At 39.2% G+C, this 16,349-nt stretch overlaps 1 protein-coding gene and 1 pseudogene across 8 annotated transcripts in view; both read left to right on the plus strand.

The window, feature by feature from the left end:
- The window catches only part of ATRNL1 (attractin like 1), an 810,133-nt gene that overhangs the window by 563,422 nt on the left and 230,362 nt on the right, over positions 1-16,349 (plus strand). The gene's annotated exons all lie outside the window — the stretch shown is intronic.
- Positions 970-2,971, plus strand: LOC147344375 (cytochrome b-c1 complex subunit 6, mitochondrial pseudogene; annotated as a pseudogene). Its single transcript, XR_015155898.1, has one exon. The product of XR_015155898.1 is annotated as a cytochrome b-c1 complex subunit 6, mitochondrial pseudogene (transcript).

Consider the following 16,349-nt stretch of genomic DNA (forward strand, 5'->3'; position numbering starts at 1 on the left):
AAAAGCCTCTTGATGAAAGTGAAAGAGGAGAGTGAAAAAGTTGGCTTAAAGCTCAACATTCAGGAAACTAAGATCATGGCATCTGGTCCCATCACTTCATGGTATATAGATTGGGAAACAGTGGAAACAGTGTCAGACTTTATTTTCTTGGGCTCCAAAATCACTGCAGATGGTGATTGCAGCCATGAAATTAAAAGACGCTTACTCCTTGGAAGAAAAGTTATGACCAACCTAGATAGCACATTCAAAAGCAGAGACATTACTTTGCCAACAAAGGTCCATCTAGTCAAGGCTATGGTTTTTCCAGTGGTCATGTATAGATGTGAAAGTTGGACTGTGAAGAAAGCTGAGCGCCAAATAATTGATGCTTTTGAACTGTGGTGTTGGAGAAGACTTTTGAGAGTCCCTTAGACTGCAAGGAGATCCAACCAGTCCATTCTGAAGGAGATCAGTCCTGGGTGTTCATTGGAAGGACTGATGCTGAAGCTCACACTCCAATACTTTGGGCCACCTCCTGCGAAGAGTTGACTCATTGGAAAAGACCCTGATGCTGGGAGGGATTGGGGGCAGGAGGAGAAGGGGACGACAGAGGATGAGATGGCTGGCTGGCATCACCGACTCGATGGACATGAGTTTGAGTGAACTCCAGGAGTTGGTGATGGACAGGGAGGCCTGGCGTGCTGCAATTCATGGGGTCACAAACAGTCGGACATGACTGAGTGACTGAACTGAACTGATATCTACTACTGTGGGTAAGAATCCCCTAGAAGAAATGGATTAGCCCTCCTAGTCAACAAAAGAATCTGAAATGCAGCTCTTGAATGAAACTTCCAAAAAGACAGAATAATCTTGGTTCGTTTTCAAGGCAAACCATTCAACATCTCAGTAATCCAAATCTATGTCCCAGCCACTGATATTGACGAAGCTGAAGTTGACCAGTTCTATGGAGAATTGCAATACCTTTTAGAACTAACATCAGACAAGTCCTTTTTGATCCTGAAGTGGAATAGGTGCCGCTGTTGCTGCTTGTGTTGAGTCCAGGGCCGCAGCCGGACATGGGACTAGAGGACAAGCAAAGGATGCTGACCGGGTCCGGAGATCCCAAGGAGGAGGAAGAGGAGGAGGAGGAATTAGTGGATCCCCTAACAACAGTGAGAGAGCAATGCGAGCAGCTGGAGAAATGTGTAAAGGCTCGGGAGCGGCTCGAGCTCTGTGATGAGCGTGTATCCTCCATGTCACAGACAGAGGAGGACTGCACAGAGGAGCTCTTGGATTTCTTGCATGCAAGGGACCATTGTGTGGCCCACAGACTGTTTAACAGCTTGAAATAAGTGTGCATATTTGTTCACCCCAGCCTTCATCACCTGGGCATTGGGATATTTCCTCAGTTTTGAACATGATGTTTATTTGTGTAACTAAGTTCATGTGAATCTCAAGGATTTTGGCTTAGGCAAGTAATTTCTGTGTAATTATCAGTGATTTCATCTTAATAAAGTCTAGTGATCAGCAAAAAAAAAAAAAAAAGAACTAACATCAAAAAAAAAAAAAAAAGATGTCCTTTTTATCATAGGGGACTGTAATGCAAAAGTGGAAAGTCAAGAGATACCTGGAACAGCAGGCAAATTTGGCTTTTGAGTACAAAATGAAGCAGGTGAAAGGCTAACAGAGTTTTGTCAAGAGAACATGCTGGTCATAGCAAACACCCTTTTCCAACAACCCAAGAGACAGCTCTACACTTGGACATCACCAGATGGTCAATACCGAAAATCAGATTTATTATGTTCTTTGCAGCTGAAGGTGGAGAAGCTCTTACCTGGAGCTGACTGTGGCTCAGATCATGAGCTCCCTACTGCAAAATCACAAAATGTATGGTGATTATTCTTTTCACTTCATTTCCTTTACTAATGAAATCCCACAGAAACAAAATGTTTCCAGAACCTTGCTAAATTGAAAGATCCAGAGAGAGAACTGTTATGTATGAGTTTGGTCAAGGACGAGGGAGAAACCTGGGCAACTCCCTCCTTCCTCTTAATGCCTTGAGATCCTAGATGAGTTAGCTTACCAATGGCTCCATTTCTTCGTCTAGAAAATAGGCATACTAATGCTTGCCTTAATGATGATGTGAGTGTGAAATGAAATAGACAGATGGTGCTTGTTGGTATATTCAGTGGCATATTATCATCAGTAATAAAAAATTTCAGGTTAACTTAATTATCAACCGTTGTATATTTCAATTGTCATAGGTTAAACATAAATATACTATAAAATAAATTGCTTCCCTACCTTTTTAAGTAGAATACATGTAACAGAATCAATTACTTTATGAGAATCTTTTTGTTGTATCAATATAAATAAACTATTTGCATTACAGTTTAAAAATACTTTACACAGTCTTCACAGCAGCCTGCTGAGTTAGCATTTCTACTCTCCCCATCTCAGAAATTTAAAACACGAGCTCAGGTATACCATTTTGGATGTTAGCCCTCATTATTCTGTACTGTTTATGCAGGTGCTGAAGTTTTGAGTAGTTACACTGAAATGTGTCCTGTATTAGGGAGATAGGTATTTTAAATAATTTTTTTGTTGTTCTGACTTAACCTTTATCTTTAAACCGGGATTTCTTGACGTGGCAGTATCAACATGTTGGGCTGGTGATTCTTTTTTTTTTTTTTTGAGCACTGTAGGATGTTTAGCAGCATCCATCTGGGGCTTCCAGGTGGCTCTAGTGGTAAAGAACCTGCCTGCCAAAGCAGGAGACATGAGACATGGGTTCGATCCCTGGGTTGGAAAGATCTCCTGGAGATCTGGCAATCCACTCCAGTGCAGAGAAGCTGGGTTGCCTCCAGCCCATAGGGTCGTGTAAAGTTGGACACAACTGAAGTGACTGAGCATGCACACATGCACCTTTCTACCCACTAGGTGCCAGCAGCACCCCTGTTAAAGCTGTGGCAACCAAAAACATCTCCCAGCAGTGTCAAGGGTCCCCTTGGAGGTAACCCGGGGACATTTGTGAGAACAGATGAATGAGAGCAAATGAGAAACAGGGAGAACTACTGCTTTAAACTTTAGCACAGCAAATTAGCCAAGTTCTGATTAATGTGTTTTGCTTTTAGTAGCAAGTAAAGACAATGATTTTTAAGGTATTTTATAATATAATCACTAAATATTTAAGTAAATAGAACTTTATAATTGTGAACCTATGAAATTATTCTGACAAAAATTTACATAAATAAAAATGTGAATTTTAGTCAAAGGGAAATTACATATGTGTGTGTGTATATACATATATATGTATTTCTTTCTTTTTTTTTATTTTTATTTTTTCAGGGATTTCTTTCTATATACCTCATTATATACGATTTACTCAGTTAATGCTTCCACAAAACATAGCTCATTACCCTATACTTCTTACCAAAAATTGCTAAATTTGTACTAAATATATTTGTGTTATTGGTTTTCATTGATTTTTTTTTGACTTTACAAATATGAATTAAATTTGAGGAGGGAAGAAGTTTGTTTATTCATTTTTGCTCTAGTACATGTCATATCATCACAAAGATTTTTTTCTATAAGTGCAAGTAGCCTGTTATACAGAGTGAAGTAATCCAGAAAGAAAACCACCAATACAGTATACTAACGCATATGTATGGAATTTAGAAAGTTGGTAATGATAACCCTATATGCGAGACAGCATAAGAGACACAGATGTATAGAACAGTGTTTTGGACTCTGTGGGAGAGGGCGAGGGTGGGATGATCTGAGAGAATAGCATTGAAACATGTATATTATCATATGTGAAACGAATTGCCAGTCCAGGTTTGATGCATGAGACAGGTGCTCAGGGCTGGTGCGCTTGGATGACCCAGAGGGATGGGATGGGGAGAGAGGTAGGAGGGGGGTTCAGGATGGGAACACATGTAGACCCATGGCTGATTCATGTGAATGTATGGCAAAAACCATTACAATATTGTAAAGTAATTAGCCTCCAATTAAATAAATTTTAAAAATAAATAAAAGATATTGAATATAAAAAAACAGTATAAAGTGAAAAAATATTTTAATATATTAAATTGTTATTGAATTTGTAATTAAATTATTCATAAATAATTTTAACCACTCCTAAGTAATATGTCTAGAAGTCTTTAAAATGTTGAATAAAACAATTCGTAGTATAATTAGATTACTCTGGGAAAGATTGAGGGCAGGAGGAGAAGGGGACGACAGAGGATGAGATGGTTGGATGGCATCATCAACTCAATGGACATGGGTTTGGGTAAACTCTGGGAGTTGGTGATGGACAGAGAGGACTGGCATACTGCAATTCATGGGGTCGCAAAGAGTCGGACATGACTGAGCGACTAAACTGAACTGAATTGATCAGGGTATATCATTTCTTACTATCCTATTATCCTTGAGTAAAATAAAGAAAAATATAAATGTTGGGTTATCATTAGTATAATTAAAGCATTGAGTTTTAAGTACCATTACTTTGAAACAAAACGTGTGTTTAATATATGTAGCATGACAATTTTTTATTGTTGTTGTTCAGTCGCTAAGTCATGTCCTGCTCTTTGTGTCCCCATGGACTGCAGCACACCAGGCTTCCCTGTCTTTCAGTATTTCCAAGTTTACTCAAACTCATGTCCCTAGAGTCAGTGATGCCATCTAACCATCTCATCATCTATCGTCCCCTTCTGCTCTCAATCTTTCCCAGCATGAGGGTCTTTTTCAGTGAGTCGGATTTTTGCATCAGGTAGCCAAAGGACTGGAGCTTCAGCTTCAGCATCAGTTCTTTCAGTGAATATCCAGGGTTGATTTCCTTTAGGATAGACTGGTTTGATCTCCTTGCTGTCCACGGGACTCTCAGGAGTCTTCTCCAACACTACAGTTTGAAATCATCAGTTCTTCGGCGCTCAGTCTTCTTTATGGTCCATCTCTCACATCCTTTCATGACTACTGGAAAAACCATAGCTTTGACTACATGGACCTTTGTCGGCAAAATGATCTCTCTATTTTTAATACACTTTCTGGGTTTGTCATAGCTTTTCTTCCAAGGAGCAAACGTCTTTTAATTTCATTATTGCCGTTACCACCCACAATGATTTTAGAGCTGAAGAAGAAAGATAAAATCTTTCACTGTTTCTACTTTTTCCCCGTCGATTTGCCATTAAGTGATGGGACTGGATACCATGACCTTAGTTTTTGGAATGTTGAGTTTTAAGCCAGCGTTTTCACTTCCCTCTTTCACCTTCATCAAGAGGCTCTTAAGTTCCTCTTCACTTTCTGCCATTAAAGTGGTATCATCTGCATATCTGAGATTGTTGATGTTTCTCCTGGCAATCTTGATTCCAGCCTGTGCTTCATCCAGCCTGGCATTTTGCATGATGTTCTCTGCACAGAAATTAAATAAGCAGGGTGGCAGTATACAACCTTGACATACTCCTTTCCCAGTTTTGAACCAGTCCATTGTTCCATGTACGGTTCTAACTGTTGCTTCTTGACCTGCATACAGGTTTCTCAGGAGACAGATAAGGTATTCTGGTATTCTCATCTCTTTAAGACTTTTCCACAGGTTGTTGTGATCCACACAGTCAAAGGCTTTAGCATGGTCAATGAAGCAGAAGTAGATGTTTTGCTAGAATTCTCTTGCTTTCTCTGTGATCTGATGAATGTTGGCAATTTGATCTCTGGCTCCTCTGCCTTTTCTAAATCCAGCTTGTATATCTGGAAGTTCTTGGTTTACATACTATTGAAGGCACCTTGAAGGATTTTGAGCATTACTCTGCTAAAATGTGAAATGAGCACAATTGTCCAGTAGTTTGAACATTCTTTGGCATTGCCTTTCTTTGGGATTAACTGTGAGTAAAGGAAAGGCTTCCCTGGTGGCTCAAACAGTAAAGAATCCACCTGCAATGCAGGAGACCTGGGTTTGATCCCTGGGTCTGGAAGATCCCCTGGAGAAGGGCATGCATGGCAAGCCACTCCAGTATTCTTGCCTGGAGAATCCCATGGACAGAGGAGCCTGGCAGACTACAGTTCACAGGGTCGCACAGAGTTGGACACAACTGAAGCAACTTAGCACACAGGCACAGATTACAAAAACAGAAAGAAAATAGTGGCCAAACTTTTGTTCTACTTGTCTGAAATGTTATCAAGTAGTAAGTAATGCCAGCAGTACATGAAAATGACCAGTAATTCAAGAATAGATTGGACACAGTAGAGTTTGTTGTATTTTTAACTACAGAAGATTGGTCAATAACTGTACTCAATTTGCCGTTGTTTCCCCGTGGAAAGCTCAGTTTGTTAGCTTTAGGAAAGGCTCAGTCAATGGATTCTTTTTTACTAAGAGAAATGATCCACGGGAAGTCCCCAGAGGAGTAAAGTCATGAGAAAACGCAGGCAGCCTTTCATGCTGAACGGCACAACCAGGAAAGTAAGTAAGACTCTGACCTATTTGAGGTAGCTTTTCAAAGACTGTGCGGTTGGAGCTCTTTTTAAAAAAATCAATTCACATTATCAAAAGAAAACTGGAAATGATCGTAAAAAGCTGTTTTTATTAGAAAAACTTTTCTTCTATTATAATAATACAGTATTTGAAGTGCTTGAAATTGGCCTCAAATAATATTAACATGTATTAAGGAAGACAATAATTACCTTTGTAAGTTTGTCTCTTTGTAGATATCCTTTGTTGTTTCCTAGTAGAACAGTCTGAGAGGTGGGAAAAGCACACATACTTGGATGAGACGAGCAAAATCCCTTATTTATTAATAGTTTGTGACCTGATTTCAAAAGAAGGTTGCAGCACCTCATGATCCATACCTGTGTTAATAAGACACAAAAGCCATAAATAATTTCCCCCCATTATATATTGCTTACAATTAAAGTCCCCATTTGGGCAAATGATATTGAAGAGCAATGTCCTTATTGACAGCATTAGGATTTTTTCCCCATTATTATATTCTCCCCTATTTCCAAAAGAGGATTGAGGTGATTCACAGTGAACAGGACAGACAGAAGCACAGTGTTTGTGGTTGATGGTGGTTGTTCGTGTGATTTGTTTATTTTTAGTAAATAGTGATTCATTAGAATAAGCTTTGGAGTCAAACAAGCTTGGTTATAAATTCCAGCTTTTTCTCTTGTTTGTCTTGGGTAGGTTAATTCAATTCTTTGAACTTCATTTCCTTCAACAAAAGAGGTGCATTAATGACTACCTAAGGATTGTTTCAGCAACTCTGGGAGATAACGAAGGATAGGAAAGCATGGTGTGCTGCATGCAGTCCATGGGGTCGCAAAGAGTCGGACACAGCTTAGCCACTGAACAGCAACAAGGATTGTTGCAAATATTAAATGAACTAAGACAGGTGAAATATATAGTATAATGCCTGGATCAAAATGGGGCTCACTCATGAACATGTCTTTCCCTTGACTTTCCCTTCCCTAAGAATAGAAGTTTCAAGGAAGCTTGCCCAGAAGGACTTTTTTCTTCCTCTTTTATCAAAGCATTTTTTAATTTGACATATACAGTGTTGTGTTAGCTTCAGGTGCACGGCACAGCAATTCAGACAGATATATATATAGATATATATTCCTTTTCAAATACTTTTAATTATTTGTATTTAATACTTAAATAATTAATAATTAAAAGTATTAATTCTTTAATACTTTTAATTATTTTTATTATTTTTTAAGAATCCAAGATCACAATAATGAAAGAATATCCAAGTTACATATGGAAGAAATTGTCCCTTGGCAGCGTTCAGTTACTCATCAGACTTTTTTTTTTTTAACGTCTACTCTGTATAATACACCTAGGTATGAACCATTGAGGACAGCATGTAGAGCTGTTGAAATGCCCCAGTCCTGACAGGAAGGACCTTCATGCTCCTTGGAAAAAGGAATGAAAAGAAACCTCAATTTTCTTCTTGCTTCCTGTCTTGAAAACTCTGAGTAGATGTGTCATTAAGCCTGGGAGCTATATTCCTCCTGACTCAGACTGCAGTGATATGACCTGTTCAATTTGGCAGATTAACCAGGATTTGTATGACCTCATCCATGATGGTTGGAAATGTATAGAGGAGACAGATTTATTGAATGTATAAAATCTAGTAGTTCCTAAGTAATAATGAAAAGTTCAATATTAAGGTTTCATTGATAAGATGGTCACTTAATATGAGAAGAATCAATGTACCGGTATGCTGCTGCTACTGCTGCTAAGTCGCTTCAGTCATGTCCGACTTTGTGAGACCCCATAGACGGCAGCCCACCAGGCTCCCTCATCCCTGGGATTCTCCAGGCAAGAACACTGGAGTGGGTTGCCATTTCCTTCTCCAATGCATGAAAGTGAAAAGGGAAAGTGAAGTCGCTCAGTCGTGTCTGACTCTTGGGGACCCCGTGGACTGCAGCCTTCCAGGCTCCTCCATACATGGGATTTTCCAGGCAAGAGTACTGGAGTGGGGTGCCATTGCCTTCTCCGATGTACTGGTATAGAACTCGATAACTGAAAAAAAAAATCAAGACTTAAGGAATTGATACCTCTATGTAATTTCTCTTGATTATACCATGAGTTGGAGAGAAAGGGTACATTACATCCCATCTAAAGCCTCTCAAAAAATGCTATATAAATACTCTATAAAAGTACAATAATTAAAATTTGCTCTATACTTAAATAAAAACAATAATATTTTATATTGACAAATTCTAACTATGGACAAGAATTAACTACAAATAGTTAAAGGTGAAAATATTCTCTAACAGGTTTCCTTTTTCATTTCTTTAATGGCTTAGAAAATGACAGATTATAATTTTTAAATTGTGCTTAAATATCTTTACCTACTTTTGTTTAAATTATTGAACTATCAACTTAAAAATCAGGTCTGTAGAAACACTAATACTTAAAATATAAAAATGTTATATTAAAATATACTCTCTGCTTCTTTTCACAGCATAGGTATAATATGAATAACATCTGAAATTGTGAAAGTTTAAATGAATAATCCATACAGGTTATCATAAGAATTACAATGCAATAAAAATAATGTACTGAAGTTCTTTTTTTTTTAAGTTGGGGTATAGTTGCTTTACAATGTTGTGTTAGTTTCTGCTACACAATGAAGTGAATCGACTGTATGTGTATCCCTCCCGCTTGGACCTCCTTTCACACATCCCCCACCCCGCCCGTCAAGGTCGCCTCGGAGCACTGGCCTGAGCTCCCTGCAGGCTCCCACTAGCTATCTCTTTTGCACGTAGTTGTGTATATATGTGAAATTCTTATCAATAAGGTTTTCTTACGTTTCACATAAACATTTTAATCCTATTACTGTATATAATTTGTATCAAAGGTTAGGAGTTATTAATATATTTACTAATGCATTTATTTATCACTCAAGAATAGTTATTGAGGAACTATCATAGGTCTAGCATTTTGCTAAGACTTTATATGAAAAGATTAATGAAACTTAGGCCTTGGCCCTGAGGCCCTAAGAGTCTGTTGAGGGAGAGACAAGAAGCTTGACTTGTAAAATAACAATAAAAGGTACATATTCTCTAGGAACAGAGATAAAAGAGGAACAGATAGGATCAGAGAGGAAGTGGAGTAATTGTTTCAATAAAGGGGCAATATTTGAGCAGGATCTTGGTGGAGGGGGAGAGGGGGCAAGTAAGTGTTCCCCTAAAGAAGAGAGGGCCTTCCCAAAACCTGGTCAAGAGAGAGCACAGTATGGTTGGCCAAGCAGCAACATGGTCCAAGAGAAATGGTGAGAGCCAAAGGAGAAGAGCAGTGGATGGTCACAGAGTCTGAATTCTGTAGGTCCCGGAGAACTGGAGAAGATTTTAACGCACAATACATCTGTATTCTGGATAAATCCTCCTGGTGGTATTATGGGAAATAAATTAGAAGAAAAAGATTGAAGACAGAGAAAGATATTAGAAAGCTACTAAGTCAGAAAAGAAATAGGAATACATGCTTGCTAAGTCGATTCAGTCGTGTCCAACTCTTTGCGACTCCATGGACTGTAGCCAGCCAGGCTCCTCTGTCCATGGGATTCTCCAGGCAAGATTACTGCAGTGGGTTGCCATTTCCTCCTCCGGGGTATCTTCCCAACCCAGAGATCAAACCAGTGTTTCTTATGTCTCTCTTGCATTGGCAGGCAGACTCTTTACCACTAGTGCCACTTGGAAAGCCAAGAGTTAAATAAGGCTATTCAGTTCATTCATTTATTTAACAAATATCTGATTTCCCACTGTATATCAGGTACTGTTCTAGGCACTAGAGATTCAGCATTGAAAAAAACACACAAAATTCCTATGCATGAAAAGTTTCAGGCATCCTTTCCCAACTGAGTTGCTCATCCAGGACAAGCGTGATTTCTAAGTAAACCTTTGTTTTGTGTTGTGGGTTTAATAAATTGAGAAAGTGTGTGCATGTTTGGTGTATGTGTTATATGTATATGTAGATAGATAATATATGCATGCATATATACACATCCATATGTGTATATATACATGTATACATAAGTATGTATATTTTAAAAATCTTGTATAGCATGAAGATACTTTTAGAAAATATTGCATTAAATATTGTTTTAACAGGTATTAAATGCCTGTTATATAACATTCGTACTCAAAATTCAGGGCTTCCCTGGTGGCTCAGATGGTAAAGAATCTGCCTGCAATGCAGGAGACCTGGGTTTGATTCCTGGGTCAGGAAGATCCCCTGTAAAAGGGAATGGCCACCCACTCCAGTATTCTTGCCTGGAGAATTCCATGGACAGAGGAACCTGGCAGGCTCCATGGGTTCGCAAAGAGTCGAACAATGCTGAGCGACTAACATTAAAACTTTTCACTCAAAAGGTACTAAAGAAGATATAGCGAAAATGAAATTTAAACCACTCTTCCACTTTGACTATAATTTAACTCTTCAACCTCTGATGTGCAGTTAGTCTTTTTTCAACCTTTAGCTCTTTCAGCAGTCTTACAGTGAATATTCTTGTCCATCTCTTCTTATTAACTTCCCCCCACTTACCCCAGCCTGGATCCTAAAGCATCATCCAATTCTTTCGTTCCCTTGTTTTATTGTCAGTCCCTACTCCAACCCCACAGTAGCATGTTAGCTCCAAAAGGCAGAGGTGTTTCTTTGATTTTTTCTCTTTTGTACTCTTGTTGTTTCTGTTCAGTTGCTAAGTTCTGTCTGACTCTTTGTGATCCCATAAACTGTAGCACATCAGGCTCCTCTGTCCTCCTCCACTATATCCCAGAGTTTGCTCAAATTCATGTCTTTTGAGACGGTGATGCTATCTAATCATTTCATCCTCTGGTGGGTCTTTGCCCGTGAGTTGGCTCTTCACATCACGTGGTCAGAGTATTGCGCTTCAGCTTCAGCATCAGTCCTTCCAATGAATATTCAGGGTTGATTTCCTCTAAGGTTGACTTGACTGGTTTGAGCAACAAAGATTCATTTCTGCAACAAAGCAAAAAATCTCCTGCAACAGCAAGGAGAGATGCTGTTTTGCTAGCTCAATTTAATCTTTGTTGCAGAAATGAATTTTGTACATGTATGACTATGTCTAGGAAGATATGGTAGAAGTAGAATTACTAGTTTAAGAGGACCGTGCATTTATAATTTGACAAATATTGCCAAAGTGACCTTCATAGAGCAAGATATCTTAACCTTGGTGCTATAGTCATTTTCAACCTGATAATTCTTTACTCTGGAGTACTGTGTGCTGTACACTGTCTATCAATATCACTGTCCTCTAACCACTCAGTTCAGTTCAGTCGCTCAGTCGTGTCTGCCTGTTTGCAACCCCATGAATCGCAGCACACCAGGCCTTCCTGTCCATCACCAACTGCTGGAGTTCACACAAACTCATGCCCATTGAGTTGGTGATGCCATCCAGGCATCTTATCCTCTGTCATCCCCTTCCATCCTGCCCCCAATCCCTCCCAGCTTCAGGGTCTTTTCCAGTGAGTCAACTCTTCGCATGAGGTGGCCAAAGTATTGGAGTTTCAGCTTTAGCATCAGTCCTTCCAATGAGCACCCAGCACTGATCTCCTTTAGGATGGACTGGTTGGATCTCCTTGTAGTCCAAGGGACTCTCAAGAGTCTTCTCTAACACCACAGTTCCAGAGCATCAATTCTTTGGTGCTCAGCTTTCTTCACAGTCCAACTCTCACATCCATACATGACCACTGGAAAAACCATAGCCTTGACTAGACGGAGCTTTGTTGGCAAAGTAATGTCTCTGCTTTTGAATGTGCTATCTAGGTTGGTCATAACTGTCCTTCCAAGGAGTAAGCGTCTTTTAATTTCATGGCTGCAGTGACCATCTGCAGTGATTTTGGAGCCCCCAAAAATAAAGTCTGACACAGTTTCCACTGTTTCCCCATCTATTTGCCATGAAGTCATGGGACCGGATGCCATGATCTTAGTTTTCTGAATGTTGAGCTTTAAGCCAACTTTTTCACTCTCCTCTTTCACTTTCATCAATAGGCTTTTTAGTTCTTCTTCACTTTCTGCCATAAGGGTGGTGTCATCTGCATATCTGAGGTTATTGATATTTCTCCCGGCAATCTTGATTCCAGCTTGTGCTTCTTCCAGCCCAGCGTTTCTCATGATGTACTCTGCATATAAGTTAAATAAGCAGGGTGACAATATACAGCCTTGATGTACTCCCTTTCCTATTTGGAACCAGTCTGTTGTTCCATGTTAAGTTCTAACTGTTTCTTCCTGACCTGCGTACAGGTTTCTCAAGAGGCAGGTCAGGTGGTCTGGTATTCCCATCTGTTTCAGAATTTTCCACAGTTTATTGTGATCCACACAGTCAAAGGCTTTGGCATAGTCAATAAAGCAGAAATAGATGTTTTTCTGGAACTCGCTTGCTTTTTCCATGATCCAGTGGATGTTGGCAATTTGATCTCTGGTTCCTCTTCCTTTTCTAAAACCAGCTTGAATAGCTGGAAATTCATGGTTCACGTACTGCTGAAGCCTGGCTTGGAGAATTTTGAGCATTACGTTACTAGCGTGTGAGATGAGTGCAACTGTGCGGTAGTTTGAGCATTCTTTTGCATTGCCTTTCTTTGGGATTGGAATGAAAACTTATTCCCATGTGATAACAAATTGTAATGTCTCCAGACTTCACAAGTGTTCCCTTGTTAAGAAATACTTCTACAGATGTTATGCTATCTTAGATTCCCACCCAAATCATGACAGTTCCTGTTTGCCACAACCTTGTCAATACTCTATCAAGTTTTAGCAAACATTTTGCTGTTGGAAATCTGATGATGGAAACTATTATCTCATGGTTTTAATTTACATATGAAGTCATATATAAATTTTATTAAAAGCATTTTAATACAACTTTGGTATGATGAATCCCTGTCATTGTACTCTGTAGGGATGAAGCTAAGGTTGTTTTTCCATTGTAGAGGTAAAGGGATAAAGTGACTGTATGAAATCTGGAATCATCTGGAAAAAAATGCTATGTGCCTTTGTTAAAATATCTAGGTTTTACAAATCCTTTCTTACCTGCATACTGTTACGACTTCACGGACTGAATCTTCTCTGTAGATTTGTAGTACACTTGTCCTAACTGAGCAAGTCTCTGATAGACTCGTTCATCCATTTGATTCATTTGAGAGTAGGTCTTAATTAATGAACAAATTTTGAATTCAAAAGACTTAGATTTAAATGCAGGTCTTCCTAATTGCTTGTTGTGCTTCCCTGGGGAAGTCACATAAACTCTGAACTGCAATTTACTCACATAAAATTGGTGGACAATAACATTTGCTCTCTTTACATCACTGAGTTATTGTAAGAATTCAGTTTTCAAAGTGTGAAGCCTTTCACAGTTGCAAGAGCTTCAGTTCAGTTCAGTTGCTCAGTTGTGTCCAACTCTTTGCGACCCTATGAGTCTCAGCATGCCAGGCCTCCCTGTCCATCACCAACTCCCGGAATTTACCCAGACTCATGTCCATTGAGTCAGTGATGCCATCCAGCCATCTCATCCTCTGTCGTCCCCTTCTCCTCCTGCCCCCAATCCCTCCCAGCATCAGGGTCTTTTCCAATGAGTCAACTCTTTGCATGAGGTGGCCAAAGTATTGGAGTTTCAGCTTTAGCATCAGTCCTTCCAATGAACACCCAGCACTGATCTCCTTTAGGATGGACTGGTTGGATCTCCTTGCAGGCCAAGGGACTCTCAGGAGTCTTCTCCAACACCACACTTTAAAAGCATCAATTCTTTGGCGCTCAGCTTTCTTCACGGTCCAACTGTCACATCCATACATGACCACTGGAAAAACCATAGCCTTGACTAGATGGACTTTTGTTGGCAAAGCAATGTCTCTGCTTTTGAATATGCTATCTAGGTTGGTCATAACTTTCCTTCCAAGGAGTAAGCGTCTTTTAATTTCATGGCTGCAATCACCATCTGCAATGATTTTGGAGCCCCCAAAAATACAGTCTGCCACTGTTTGCACTGTTTCCCCATCTATTTCCCATGAAGTGATAGGACCAGGTGCCTTCATCTTAGTTTTCTGAATGCAAGAGCTTAGGATAATTATATGAAGGTTTTATGACCACTGCTTTATCTTATGACTCATAGTGTCCCAAGAGTTTATCTCTTCTCAGTATTTTAGTAATCCCTTCAAACTATTCTCATTTATTTATTCAACATTGACGTTTTGTACCCTTACTGTACCTTTCCTCTAACTCTGTAATCTTTAAATCATTGCAATACAGTTTTCCTGCTAACTGAGCAAATATCTTGTAGACTCATTCATTCATTCATTCATTCAATATTTTGATACATTAAACACGATTATCTTTCCCTAAACTGGCTTTCCTTTCCAACAGCTCTGCTTTTATTTATGCCATTGTTAATCTAGCCTTGAGAGTAGGAGCTTTGCAGTCGTCTACCTTGCTTGTACCCCCTGTCCTGTAGCTCCTGTGTACCTTGACCAAACTTAGATAGAGTACCACCTTTTTCAGGCTTCCCTGGTGTCTTAGTGGTGAAGAATCCTCCTGCCAATTCAGGAGATGTGGGTTTGATCCCTGGTTTGGGAAGATCGCCTGGAGAAGGAAATGGCTTCCTGCTCCAGAATGCCTGGGAAATCCCATGGACGTAGGAGCCCAGCAGGTATGGTCCATGGAGTCACAAAAAGAGTTGGACCTGACATAGTGACTAAAAACAACAAAAACGAAAAGCTACCTTTTCCAGTTCCTTCCCTCTAACTGTAAATTCCTGTTGGCTGCCACCTTAAATCCAAAGTATTTCTGTTAACATTAGTCATTACCCCCACCAATTCCGTCTTCTAACTACTTTTCCTTTCTTTGTGCCAAGCTCATTCCTGCCTCTGTGGGGTTTTGTTCATAATATTCTCTGCCCTAGAATTTTCTCTGTTCTTTCACCTATCAACCAGCACCATCTTTCAAGACCTATGTCATTCCCACTGCTCTATGTTCTCCGTTTCTCTATAGTTCAGCTTATCTGATCTCTTTATCTCTTAATTCATTCTTCTTGGCCAGTTTCCCTTAATGTTTCATAGAGGATTTGAGCCCTGGCTGCACATCAGAATCACCTCAGGAAGGTTCTGTTAGTTATTGTGATACCTAATCCATCCCCAGGACCACTCTTTTAGACTCTAGTTCTGGATGGAGCTTAGTGATTCTAGTTTTGACACAGTGGTTTGAACATTCTCATGGATATATTAAGCACTTCATTTTTCTTTGCTAACCAAGGATTTATAAGTATCTTGGTGTTGAGAACGATAACTTCTTATGGTCAATAATTGATCATTTGACTGATAGTTTGAATATTCTTTTCCTTAATCATTTTTATTTTCTTATTTATTTTCTTTCTCATTTCATATTTATTTTCTGCAAGCCTTTTATTTTTTTTGCATCCTACCTCTCCCAATTTCTAGCTCCATGACTTAGTTTAAATTACCTATTCTCTGTTAGCTTTATATATCTCCATAGGTATAATGAGAATGATAACATCTATATTTGTAAATATGATGAGAGGTAGAACTGAGATGTATAAATCATCTATCACAGCTAAACAGCTGATAAATAGTGAATGCTTCTATTAATATTAATATTATATATCCTCTCTGCTCTTCTGGAGATGCTGGGATCCCCGTTTCCTTCTTGCTTTAGGAGTCATTAGTTTCTGACATGGTAGATTTGCTTGGAATTAAGAAGACTGAAGATCTAGGCCCTATCATATCACTGCAGTTTTTATATCTTTTAAATCTGATTACATTTTCTTATTTCAAGAAGCAAATGAGTGTCCCATTTCTGACCATCCATTCATTGACTATTCCCTTGCTATAAGAGAATATGCAACATTATA

Source organism: Bos grunniens, chromosome 26 (assembly GCF_055505025.1).
Source record: "Bos grunniens cultivar Pamir isolate PY7600 chromosome 26, Bosgru_T2T1.0, whole genome shotgun sequence".
NCBI lineage: Eukaryota > Metazoa > Chordata > Mammalia > Artiodactyla > Bovidae > Bos > Bos grunniens.